We start from the raw sequence: 14,261 nt of genomic DNA on the forward strand, positions 1-14,261 counted from the left end.
CGGCGCACAGTACTTCCTCCTCCAGTTCAGGATGAATCCTCTTTGAGTACTAGAAGAAGAGGAAACCGCAAAGAGAAAAGTTATGTGGCAACCTCCAGCGATGCTGCGACATCGGGTTAAGTTCAGGAGCCTACTCTCAGTGATGATTGTGTGATCACTAGTGGGAGGGACCCTGAACTACCTCATGAACTTCTAGCCGCTAGCAATTTTAAGAGGGAAGTGCGTGCGTCCAATCATTCAAAGTTGAAGAGAGTTGATCCTACTCTTGCTTCTGATGTTGCCCCATCTGGTAACTCTTTTAAGAAAGTAGTTGTACCCCCACCAGTTCAAGATCCTCTTATAAGTTTTGAATAGGGTGGTGACTATGTACCTTTGACTATTGACCCTTCCCTCCCTGTTAACCGAAAGGGGAAGGGCGTTGCTGAGACAACTACTGTAACTGTTGCTCTCCCCCCTCCTCAATTTGGTGATAGGAGGAGGGTGAGTGACGACATTCCCTTCTTGCCACAATCTCTAGATTCTCCTAAAAGGGAGATGAGGCGTTGGGGCCGAGCTGATGAACTTCCTGTTACCAACAAACACTCTGTTAAAGATGTTGATATCACGCTTGGAGTTTTGGAAGCTGCTTGACTTCCTATTGATAAGGCTGAAGCCAATATGGCTGGTAGTTTGGATCTGTCTTTCCACAGATCTGTTGTTCATCTTGCCAAGGTAAGACTTTCTTCTTTGTTCAATGTTTTGTTTCTTACACACTCTATATTATTTTCCAGTTAGTGAATAACTTTTTAGCCATGAAAGAACCAATCTTTGCGGCCTCAGCCGATCCAGCCACTAATGACATGGCTACTTGTGAGCTGGTCTGGGTGAAAGAGACTACTGAGAAAAGAGCTGAGGGGCTGCAGATCCAGGTTGACCAGCTTTTGGCAAAAGAGAAGAAATCTGATGTTGGTTTCAAGAATATGAGATATACGATCTTCAACCTCCGCAACTCTCTAGATAAAGCCCAAAAAGGAGCTGCTGATGCTGCCTCTTGGAAAGTGAAGTTCTTGGAACTGCGCTCCCAATTCACTACCCTGCAAGCAAAGCATGATCAAGTCCAAGGGGAGCTTCACCGCAGGAATCCCGAGATGAGAACCCTTGGCCAAGCCATTACTAATGCCAATAAAGTTATGACTGGTTATGAGAGGGCTCTCAAAGAGAAGTGCCTACGTTATGAGAAGAAGGCTAGTGATATCTTGGTGGAGACCTCTAAGTTCTATTCCAAAGTGGTGCAGGAGGTGAAGAAGAGGTCAGCTGAAAATGTCATTCGTTTTGCTGTGAGAGTTCTTGATGTTTCTGAAAAGTCATTCAATGCAGCCAAACTAGTTAAGTTTGAGGAGGCTATTGAGGCTACTGGGTATGTTTCTCAGTTGGATGATCAGGGGTGGGTGGCCAACCCTTTCATCTTATTTCCTGATCTGAACACTAATATCTCTGTGATTCAGAATGAACTTATGCCTGATGCCTCCTTATCTTCTGAAGAAGACACTGATGATGACATGCCTCCCATTCAGCTTCCTTTTTTGCCAGTGCCAATTTCAGGTGAATGTTTTATTCTGCTTTCAATCGTTCTAACTAGTCTAACCACACAGTCAGTTTTTGAGAGTGGTCCAGGAGTTCTTGATGATGGTGTAGCAACAAGTACAGATGCTGAACCGAAGTTTGATTCTACCCCTGCTTAATAGGCTAAGTAAAGACTTAGCTATTCAGTTCATGATTTAGAAAACAATTATTTTGAAACAATTATTCTATGGGTCTGTAATATTGAGCTATGTAGCTCAAATACTATTTACTTACTGAGCTCTGCAGCTTTTCTAGTTTATGCATGCATTTAAAGCATTTTATGTTATATAGCATATAATGACATGTACTACTATGCATATTCTACCCTTGATGCCCCCAAAGTTCATTTGGAACAACAATTGGTGATCTTAATAGGCTAAACAGATTAAAATGAGGCATAACCAGAATCTGATTAGGATATCATGGGAGCCATTCAAGTTAAATGTAATTGATAGTTTGATCGTAATAGAGACACAACCTCCGAGAGGAGCTATGTGTCTTTGCGAAAGTAACTTGGTGTCTTGAGCACAACATTGTGTTTAATAACGATAGGTCCTATTTATTTAAAAAATAAATAGGTTTTAAATAAATAGGTTATCGCCAGAACAACAATAGGAGAGTTTTCCTCAACGCCATCATGTCGATATAATTCCAAGCCAATGATTACGTGCTAAGATCTGGATCCAACCCAGATCTTTCCATTAACTCCCATTTTTTATGTTATGAGAGCTCATGGAACTGGCATACAGTACGGGCTCCCAAGAACACTATATCTGGCTCCAAGTCAAACTGGCATACAGTTTATTGAACAGTTAGTGTGGTTAGATTCCATAAAGGCTTAACCTATCGAGGATATTCTCAGTCTGAAAGAACTGGCATACAGTTAAGGTTGCAAGGGGATGAGAAGGGAACTGGCATACAGTTCAACTTCTCCAAACTCAGTATCATTGGTTCGAAAGCAAATTGGCATACAATATTCTTGAACAGATAGTGAGAAGATAATTCTCTAAAGGCTTAGTCCATTGTGGATAATAAATAAAGAACTGACGCAAGGAATAAATTCAATTGCAAGGTGAGGAACTTTATTGATGACTGGAGAGAATAAACAATGCATAAAGAAGCATGAAATAACAATTTAATGATAGTACTTGTGAAGGTGTTGTGCGTTCCATGGTTTGACAAAAACGTCCCCTTCAATAGTACGTAAGTAGTAAAAACCAGTTCGGCCAACCTTGTCGATGATGTGTGGTCCTTCCCAGTTTGGCCCAAGCTTGTTGTTATGCTCTGGGATCTCATGTAGAACCAAATTGCCAGATTTGAAAGATTGAATTCAGACTCTCTTGTCGTATGATCTTTTATGAATCTGCTGGTTAACAGCCAAGTGCAGTGCGACACCTCCTCTCTTTTCATCTAGGAGATCCATTTCTCTGCATAATAATTCCTCATTGTCCAGGGGTGCACAACATCTGACTTATGAGTGGGAGCTACCAGTTCGGGAGGTATGACAACTTTAGTTCTGTAGGTTAGTGAAAATGGGGACTCACCAGTTGATCGTCTGGGTGTAGTTCGGTATGCCCATAGGACCTTAGGTAGTTCCTCGACTTATAAACCTTTTGCTTCATCAAATTTGCGCTTTATGTTTATCCAAAATAACCTTATTGGAGGCTTCAGCCTTGCCATTGCCTTGTGGATATCTTGGAGTTGAGAACAGATGAGTAATGTGAAACTCCTCACAGAGTTCAACAACCAATCCGCCAGTGAATTGTTGCCCACTATCTGAAATGATAACTTTGGGTATGCCAAACCTGCAGACAATGTTATTCCAAATGAACTTTCTGACGTCCTATTCCCGAATGAAGAAAAGGGGAACTGCTTCTATCCACTTGGTGAAGTATTCCATCATAACCAGTAAGAATTTGACATTGCCGAGAGCGGATGGCAAGGGTCCCACAATGTCAGTTCCCCACTGTGAAAATGGCCATGGGCTGGCTAACGGGTGCAGCTCTATTGCTGGAACATGAATAAGTAGAGCATGTCGTTGACACTTTTCACATTTGCGGGCAAAAACTTGTGCATCATTTTGCATATAAGGCCAAAAGTATCCTTGCCTTAGGATCTTGAGAGCTAGTGTTCTGCCCCCAGCGTGGTTGCCACAAATTCCTTCATGAACCTCTCGCATGACCTGTTCAGCGAGGTCTGGGGAGAGACATCGAAGATGAGGTCCCAAAAAGGACTTTTTGTAGAGATCATCTTCAATGAGGGTAAATCTTGGTACCTTTGCAAGCAGATGCCTTGCTGTGTTCTTATCTTTCTGGAGCGTTCCGTCTTTGAGGTAAGACTTGTATGGATCCATCCAGTTTGTTGTGGTGGTTGGAATAACACAAATTGTTGTAACAGTGAGTGCTTAGATACTAGGTTTGTCTTGGAACTCTATAGGGATGGAGTGAGACTCGTTGTTACCCAATATTGAGGCAACATATGCCAAAGTATCTGTGTGTCAATTTTTTGATCAAGGCAACTGATAAAACTTAATATTCTCAAACTTGCCCTGAAGACCCCTTATCAGTTCCAGGTATTTGGCCATTCGTTCATCCCTGGACTTATATCCGCCATCAACTTGAAACACAACCAGTTGTGAGTCACTAAAAAACTATGAGGTGTGTTAGGCCCAAGTCAAGAGCCATCGTAAGGCCAGCAAGTGTCGCCTCATACTCTGCCTCATTGTTGGAGGCATTCCAACCTAACCGGATGGATTTCTCCAGTCGTATGTTGTCAGGAGTAACTAACACAGCTCAACTCCTGCGCCTCTGTCATTTGAAGACCTATCCACAAACAGTCACAATCCGGAGTTCGGCTCCCAAAGGTCCAGACGGGTGTTTGGAGATTCAAGTTGGATGCCATCATCTAAACTAGGGGTTGTTGAGTCGTATCCAGAGTAGGTCATTGGGAAATCTCCCAAGAATTCTGCTAGTACCTGACCCTTCTATGAGATTCTTGGGATATAGATAATATCATACTCTGACAGTTGCACGAACCATTTAGCTAACCTTCCTGACCTGTTCGGTCTTTCCAGAACTGATTGTAACTAGTACTCTGTGATTACTTTGATAGTGTGGGACTGGAAGTATGGTCTGTAGGAACCGTTATTTCATAATGTAAATTTCTACAAACCGTGAAAACCATGTGCAGCGGAATTAATGGGTTCTCACGATTTTGGATAGAAAATCATACCTGTAGATCAGCTGTGATAACTCTAAGAATCCAGAATCAGCAACCTCTTGATCTTCTGTTGTATTCCTATGCACAGAGTGGACATTTTGTGGGCAACGATCTTCCAACCTCTTCTTTCTCACTTGGCCTCTCTCTCTCTCACAACCTTAGAACTGAATTGGATCTATTTTTGCTTGAGTGATGTCTGAGAAAAAAATGGCCAGAGAAAGAGGTTTCTTTTTTTATAGGCTACAACAGGGACCATGAGGAGAAATTAGGGTTGGGCCTCCTGACGGGCTTGGGATTCCCATGTTCGCCCAGAACACACAGCCCAAGTTTGTCAACAAATGGTTTATTCCACTAAAGGCCATTGTTGCACTACCGCCCTAATCCTAAATTACGTGTTAGCGTTTATGGGCTCCATATTATATGCTCGTTGATCTCCCCGTGTTTAAGATATTGAATGCCCGTTGATTAAGTCAAGTTACTGACAACTACATTAATCAACTTCTTATGTCCTTGAGTAGTACCACTCAACCTCATTGTCATGTCGGATCAAATCCACCTGCAGGGTTTACATGACAATCCTTATGAGCTCCTCAAGGGGACATCATCAGCCCGACTTCTTGTGGGACACGGATTCCTTCTATAATCAACAGCACACCTTACATACAATGTCATTACCCAATCCATCGAGTTTGTTGATTCACAAATGAATCTCACTCATTGATGATTTAAAGCAATGTACAATGCACGTAAGTGCCCGTTATTATATCCAGATTAAGAGGACAAGCATCCATAATAACAGAGGCATTTGTTCTCTTATATAGTCAGTATAAAGAGAAACGACCTCACTTGGTCATGTTCAATACACACAAAGTGTATTAGTGTAATCCTATAGTCAAGATAGACTAATACCAGATTATACTACAACCGTACCAATGGTTTGTCTAAATCCATCTAGATTGTGAACGATTACTTATACTTTATAAGACACTGATGATATGATCTTTTGTGTGTCACCACACACCATATCATCTACAACATAAAGTATTAGACACATGCATATAACTAATAACATATATAATATGCATAACATTTGCCCATATGATTCTCATTCAAAATATAAAGAATTAGAGTTATTACAAAAGTAATGCTTTTAGTATATAACCCTATCAATCTCCCACTTATACTCAAAGCATTGCTTTTTAGTATACTACTAACATGGTCGTAATTTCTTTGCTGTAAAAACAAGGGCTAAAGCGACTCTTTCGAGTTTAGGGTACCTTGTTTCTGCTGGTAGGAGCATTCGGCTCAAGAAATAGACAGGTTTTTCAACCTTCTTTCCGTCCACACATATCGATACATAAATTGGTACCAACATGGGAAGGGCCTTACATAGTGGAGTAAATCGTTGGCAATGGAGCGCATTGGATCAAAACTCAGGACGGTCAAGCATTACCACGTCTTTAGAATACTTACTTGTTAAAGAAATTTCACCAATAAATGATTTCACTTACTTGAGTTCTTAATCTTATCGCTATTACCATGCATACATCCCTAGTTTGTATCAACACGCAGCAGCCTCTTAAAGTTCACAAGCTTTACATGCGCAGCACGCTCTCTAGAGCAACACGCCCACTCGAACTCAAACGCTCCCTAGAGCTAAAATGTTGTCCGCAACAAAACGCTCACTCAAGCTCAAGGGATACACATCTCAAACATTTCTCATTAGTTGAAGACCTACACTTCTAGGATCAACTCAGTGCAGAACGTTTTCTAGAGCAAAACGTTCACTCGAACTCAAGGGCTACTCAACTCAAACACTTCTCACTAGTTAAGGACCTACACTTCTAGGACCGACTCAGTGCAAAACGCTCTCTAAGAGCACCAGGCTCCCTTGGGCCACATCACTCACTCGAGCAAAATGCTCACTTGAGCTCAATACTACTTAGCACTAAAACGACTCTCTGGTTGCGAACCAACATGCCTAGGATCAACTAGATATATATGACACGCTCACTCGAGTACGAATGCTAATTCAAGTTAGAATTCTCGATGTACATTTCTACGCCTAATTCAAGGTGTAAACACCAAAACAAGTAGCAATCTTATTCACACAAGCAAAAGTAAGTCAATACTTCGAACTAAACATACGTTTTATAGATGCAAAATTTGAACTACCTGAACAAACTCAGGAGACCAGTTCATAAACTAACCGAGCTGCTGGGACGTCCTAGAAAACCATCTCGGTTAGAGCACAATCATAGTTGGAAATGAGCTGTCTGAACATACTCAGGAAACCAGCTCTTTAATAGCTACCGAACTGCCACTTATGTGGAAATCAATTCATTTAGTAGCAAAGCAACTAGAAAGGGCGAACTGGCTGGACAATCCCAGTAAACCAGTTGTCCAGTTCTATTGTATATTCACCATTGTATCAAGAATGACAAGATCACCACACTCAAAGAGACAAAACTTAGACAACATTGTTCAAAGCCTTAATCTGTAAAGGCTCCAAGTCGTCAGGTACAACTGGCACAGTACTAAAACCAGCAGGAAGAACAACTTCAGTCGGCTCTAAATCCTTGGTGTGTGGCCTCCTCAGTTCGTTCAGCAGCATCATTACTGGCAGACGGAGCATTACTAGCATCTATGGGTAAGTCGAACTCACTTGTACCCAAAGCCCCACGTTCATGCTCGATCTTCCTTCAATTGAAGGTACATCAGCTCCAGCTCATCGCGCACTCTAAGCAGCCGTTTTACAAGTCTTGGCATACTCAGTTACAGTAGTTAACTTTCTCTTAAGCTCTTCAACCGAAGTGCCCAGAGACGACCTCTCCATAGCCATGCCATTGTACACCCTCCTCAGGTCGTCTAACTATTTCTTCTTTACCACCTGAACGTCCCGCACATTGGCCAGTTTCTCTTTCACTTTTTCAAGCTTTCCCTTCTCAGACTAGCTTATCTGAGCTATCTGTTTCAGCTTTTGATAACCAGCTAGAAGCTACACAAAAACAAAAAGTATTAACAACCAGTTACATGGCCAACCAATTACAAGAAAAGTTTAAGACATACCAAGCAATGGGCTAGATCCATCGCTCTCAGATCCTGTTGTGAGGGTCGATTCAATCATGATAAAAGTACTTTCTACCGGGGACCGAGCCTCGATGATCTCGAGTAGCTTCGTGCATGCCTTGCAACAACGAGAAAATAGGTACGAACATGTTTTCATCGTCATTCACCATGTTCTCATCTTCGGATGAGGAGCTTGATTCAACATAGAAAGAAGAAGAAGCCATTTTGAATGTGAGAAGATATGTTGCAAAGTTGAGAATGAATGTGAGAAGAAAGGTTGCAAAGTTGAGAATAGTAATACAAAAAGTGTGAGTGAAGGCAAAGTTGAGAAATTTGTGGTCTATAAAGTTGACACAAGAAATGAGGTTGGTGGTTGAGGAGTTGAGGAGTTGAGGACAAGTAAATGCATGTGAGTGAAAAATTGGTTGAATTTGGCTAAATTAAAATAGTGTCGATTGTCTAGAAGGTATGGATGACACAGTGTCTACCGTCCGTCCATTTAATTAAAACGGAAGACAGATGGCATAGTTTCTGCCGTCTGTACATAAATAACCAACAGACGCCATAAACTATGTCGTCCGTCTCTCGGAAGTTATTATGGCAGCTACTAGCGAAGGTCTTAACTTTGGCTGGGTTTTTTACTCTTTCCAAATTTAATACCCTTTTAGTAGCCCCATTGGAATGACATTTTTGTAGTTGGGGTGTTATATGACCCTTTAGCAGCCCATATAGCACCCCATTGGACTTACTCTTACTACTATTCCCAAGTAAAGCAAGAGATAGAGAAATCAAGGGAATCCTTCGAGGCACTGGAGCTATGAGACCAGAAGACCTATCAGAAGTAGTAACACAAATAGTTAACACCTGGTCAGGTTCTCTGTAACGAACGAACAGGATTGATCAGAACCATCCCAATCCCCACTTAACCGCTTGGTGGAGTACTTCAAATTTCATAGAGGGAGAGATTGCCCAAGTGATGCTCAAAATGCTTTGGTAATAGCAGTACTAATTGCAACAGCGACTTACCAAGCAAGATTAGCTAAGTCCTCCGGGAGGTGTTTGGCAAGATAACAACACAGCAAATGACAACAAAAATCCAAATGCAACAGAGTCCATGTTGCAGGGCAGTCAATATTAAGTACAACAGAAGTGATTTCATTTGGTTTGTTTCTTTTCTTCAACTCAATAGGATTCTATCTGTCACTCTTCATGATGCAAGTCTTAACCTATGGATTTCCTTTGAGGTTGGTGCTGCAAATATCGATGGTTGCACTCATATGCACATATAATATCAGCATGCTTAAAAGCGGATCTGGTGGCAGATGGACAATCCTGTATAACGTATTTTCTGCTGTTTTTCTTCTGCCTACCCCATCTATAGTGAAGGGGCTTCGATTCTTATGTGAGAAGATGAGAAGAAGTGTAACTTCTTTAACCAATAGAATCAATGCTTGGTCTGGTTGAGCACTTTAATGACAATTAAAACAAAGATCCATGAGAGGCAATGTACAGAAAGAGCAATTTGTCAAAAATCAAAATCCTCCGCGAAAATTTATGGAATCAGAATGCAACATCTATCATCTATGGACTACCTACTGTACCATGGTCAAGCTGTTTTGTATTATGTGAGATCTGCTGAGAAGTCTTCTTTGACATTCTAAAATCTAAGGGAATGTATCATCTCGTTGTATCGATCATACATATCGTGGAGCCCACCACTTTGTCAACCTAATTTCCATGTCCCCGCAAAGATCCGGCCTATTCCCCACAAGTGAAAAATGCTGGACCTGCATTATGTTCCATTACTTAGTATATATGTTTATACATTTCTTAATTTGTATAGTTATATCTATTATTATTCAATTATGTGCCATCATTAACGCTTCTGTTATGAAAAACGCAAAATCATTAACACTTCGCTTCCTATTTAGAGGAACAATTAGACTTGGCAGAACCACGGAAGCTGGTTAAGCAGGAAGCAGCCTGCTATCAGGTTTCGAAATTAGTTTTTTCGTGCAACCAATATGTTCCGTGGAACATGTGCTAGATTAATTCTAACTATGCTGTGAGTGTATGAAAAACGGTTTAGACATTTGCAGAGCAGAAGTTGTGATGGTAATTAGATGCGAGTCAAACTTACTAACATACATCTTTGTCTACATGTGAGAAGATATACGATGAATGTCGATAAACTATAGTAATGCATACATAAACGAAAGACATATAATAACTTGAAAGAACTAAACATAGGAAAAATGAAGCATCTTATTCTTCAATTAACAAAACATTGAACCCTTCCAATTTATAATATATATAAACATGTTCTTTTTGTACCACTCCTTGCTAAAAATAAATAATGTTTAGTACAAATTCGACATTAACGTATTGACTTGTCCACCAAATATGATTTCTGAATTTCTAGGCTTCTCCCCATAGGCATATGTGACCGTGGTAGATAATTACTCTTAGGCTCCACATTCGGCATACCTGATGTTAAGATCTGATTGTGGTCTTGCTCACTTGCTGCAACAAATTTCCGTCAAAATTTTGTTGACAATCCTCTTTAGACGCTTAACTTGCTACCAAGTAGATAGACTCCCAATTGATGTCATTATCTACTAATTGATCAAAGTTATTAGACGCATCAATGGGCTGAGGAGTCTCTTGAGATGCGTTGTTTCCATGGCCATGTTGTTGCATAGGCATACCGGGCACACTTGATGCTGAGAACTGATTATGGTCTTGTTGCAACAAATTCCCATATAAGTATGTCGAAGTTGTTACTCCCTCATTGAAAGCTGATGTTGTTGAAGGGGCCATTGGTACGGATGTGGATACCGAAGTTGTTCTGGGACGTTTTTCTCTTGGCTGGAATTCATCATTCTCCTCTAGACCTTGGGAAGAAACAGAGGCAGATGAACTTGAAGATGTGTTATTATCACTCTTATTTCCCTTGATGATCCTACAAAGAGCCCATACATCTTGACCATCTGGATAGACTCTCAAGGTATACTCATGCATTACCTAACTTTCTTTCTTACCATTCACTGTCCTTACTTCCTGACCTTTTGGTGGTGCAAAACTCAGATTTTTCCGATATCCTATTTCAGAGTTATCTACAGGATCATAAATCGCCGGGATTTTGCATCCTCCTTCATGTTTGCCATTGTTCTGCATCATCCACGTTCCTTTTGTGCCAACAGTTTGATCCATTCTCTCATGACCAAATTTCTTCTTGAGGACTTTGTGAAAAATATAACTTCGATCGCGAAGTCCCATTGAATATTTCCCTTGGCGATTCACTTCCATAAAGTTCGCGTTCCACAATGATGTTCTTCATTATACCTTCCACAACGATGTTCTTCATTATACCTTGTAGACCTTCTCCATAGACTTTCTCACATAGGTAACATATGAGTTCGATGTCAGTTAGAACAAAACGAAATCCCACGGGCATCATCTTTACGCTCCTAAACAAAATATCACTTTTTTTTCTAGACTTGCAAACAACTCTGAGTTCTTCTTCTTGGATCTTCCTTCAAGTTAATGCAAATAGTTTTGTTTGTGCTTAAACCTAGCTAGCTTGTATAGGCTTTTAATTTGTGAGAAAGAATATAACGTCGTCATTTATTTATAGACGTACACTTGGGGTGGTTATGTCGGCATTTCTATAGGTATCCGAGAAGAGTTTGTACTTGGAGTCCGACTTAATTTCAGCTGAGTTCCAAACCAATATCCACTTCTCCAAGCAATTACCATTGGCCGTTTGATCTCCATGCCAATCGGTGACTATACATTTCTTGTGATTCTCAAATGTATTGTTGTCCTTTTGATCCATTAGATTCGTTTCTCATCATTATTTTGCTGTCCTCTTCATCCATTTGATTAAGTCTCTAATTCCTCATCAAAATCATATTATATTAGTCTCCAAGGAAATAAGGATTCTTCTGCTTCATTTCTAATTTTCTATGCAACATCCATTTCACGTACTTCTCCAAAACGGACTCGAAACTTAATTTCTTTATGGCCAAGCTACTTAGGATAATCGGCAGAGTGAGTTCTCCGTTGGCTTTTTTCGTTTTTCTTTCTTTCGTATCATCTTGATCTAGTAATAGAATTTTCTACAGCCACCTATATTTTATAACTACTGGAGTCTAAGGATAATTTTAACCATTATATTCTGAACTAAGCTGGTTTAAATGACTGATCAAAGTTGACTTTTTTTTTTGTGTGTATTTAGGGGGGAGACCTTAATTTCCCCATCTAGTTGGGGGAAATCCTAATTGGCTAATCTAGTGGGGGTAATAACCCCTGATGATATTATATATCATCAGGGGTTATTACCCTGATTACACAAAAAAAAATATACAGTCAACCTGATGAGCCAATTAGGATTTCCCCCAACTAGATGGGGAAATTAGGGTCTCCCTGATTTCATACAAAAAAAAAATACGCTCTCCCTGGTTGACTGTATTTTTTTTTTTGTGTGTAATCAGGGAGACCCTAATTTCCCCATCTAGTTGGGGGAAATCCTAATTGGCTCATCTAGTGGGTGGGGGTTAATACTAAAAATCCTAAAATGTATAGTAGTTTACGCGCGTGTTTGTTATACACGTTGTCGTTAGATCAAACTCTATTTTGAATATGTAGGATAGATTATTGTATTTGAAAATAACTCTACCCATTAAACACTGAATCAAATATAAGTAGTTGTCAGTTCGTTATTTATACAAAGGGGAAAGACTATTTTGTGAACAACTTGCAAAAACACATATATTAAAACATGGTTTCACTATGTCTAGTTATGGTGGCAAATTGGCAATGTGTGTTTCATGTTCAAATGCATTTCAGTTTATGAGATCAAGAAATTGGGCTAGAGAGCCTGGTTTAAAAAAAAAAAAAAAAAAAAACTTAAAAGTCGGACCAATAATTTTTTTGGGTTTTAATACCCCCTAATTTCTTTTCATCGGCATAAGTATTGTTTTATAGAAAATCATTAGAATTTGGGCTTTTGACTCCAGACTGCCCGCCACTTGTGATTTTTTTGAGATAATTTCTTTACTTTTTTGCCCTTGCAAAATAACTACTTATCAAATAAATAATAACCGCCCTTAATTTATTTTTTGTTCTCCTTCTTTACATAATTTTTTTTAGTTTATGCAATTATCATTATTTTAATCTCTTCTTAAAAGCGCATGATGCTAATCCATGAGCCAAAACAATTCCTGGTCATCTAATGAGCAAGGCACTGTTGGGATAGCAATGAACAAATCTCCTGCAGTAGAGGCAACAGTGAAACCCACAATGATATCTCAGATCCTAATTTTTCTTTGGGTTCACATCAGCAAGTTCGGGCTAGCTGATACATATTTAATGGTTTGTAGGAGCGATCGAGAATCATGAATGGGAAAGCATTGTTTGAAAAACTACATTTGTGTGTGAGAGCTTATTAAATTCCTTTGCATTACCCTTTGTTTGGGCGTAGAATTATACAGAGTTAGAAAATGTGAATTTACTTTGACAAAGTTGTGGGAGTGTGTAATTTTTTAGGGAAGGTGTAGGAGAACATCTTACTTTTACCTGGTTGATGTTCAACAATTTCGGTTTGTGATTATCAATGGTATTAATGGTGTATTCTTTTCTTTTACTTGACTGTACTTCTTCCTCAACACCTCGTATCTCTAATGTTTGCCATGTTAGTTTTGATGCACATGATTCTCCCCTTATTTTATAGGTTTGTAAATCCTCCATCTTAAATCTTAAAATTAGTGGTTTTGAATTGTATGGATACACTTGCAGATTCTATGAAAAGCGTTTTACTGAATGCAAACATTTTAAAATGCAGAAGCACCACGTTATAAACTTATACATTTTAAAATGCAAATACACCATGTTATAAAATTATATATTTTAAAATGCAGATGCACCACGTTATAAACTTATACATTTTAAAATGCATACACACCATGCATTTTAAATTGCAGATATAAAATGCATTTGATTATTTATTTTGTGGGTTTGATTAACTACTATTAAATGCAACGGGTTGGTTTAGGGTTTAATGTTTAAAAATTTAGGATATAGGGGTTAGGGTTTAGTGTCTTAAAGTTTAGGGTTTAGGCTTAGGGTCTAGTTTATAGGGGTTATGGTTTAGGGTTTAGGCTTAGGGTCTAGTTTATAAAGATTTTGGGTTTAGTGTCTAGTGGTTTGTGGTTTAGACTTAATGACTAGTGTCAAATGCCTCCACAAAATATTGGAGACATAATATTTTTAGTTTTTTCATTATATGCATTTTAAATGTAAAGGCAAGTGGTTGTGAAATTTTTGTGTGAAATTAAAATTTTTGTTTTGCATCCCACTATGTTACTGGG

At 39.3% G+C, this 14,261-nt stretch overlaps 1 pseudogene; it reads left to right on the top strand.

The window, feature by feature from the left end:
* The first annotated feature begins 8,461 nt into the window (after nt 1–8,461).
* On the top strand, nt 8,462–9,354 carry LOC147524069 (uncharacterized; annotated as a pseudogene).
* The last annotated feature ends 4,907 nt before the right edge of the window (nt 9,355–14,261 follow it).

This window comes from Coptis chinensis, chromosome 1 (assembly GCF_015680905.1).
Source record: "Coptis chinensis isolate HL-2020 chromosome 1, ASM1568090v1, whole genome shotgun sequence".
Lineage (NCBI taxonomy): Eukaryota > Viridiplantae > Streptophyta > Magnoliopsida > Ranunculales > Ranunculaceae > Coptis > Coptis chinensis.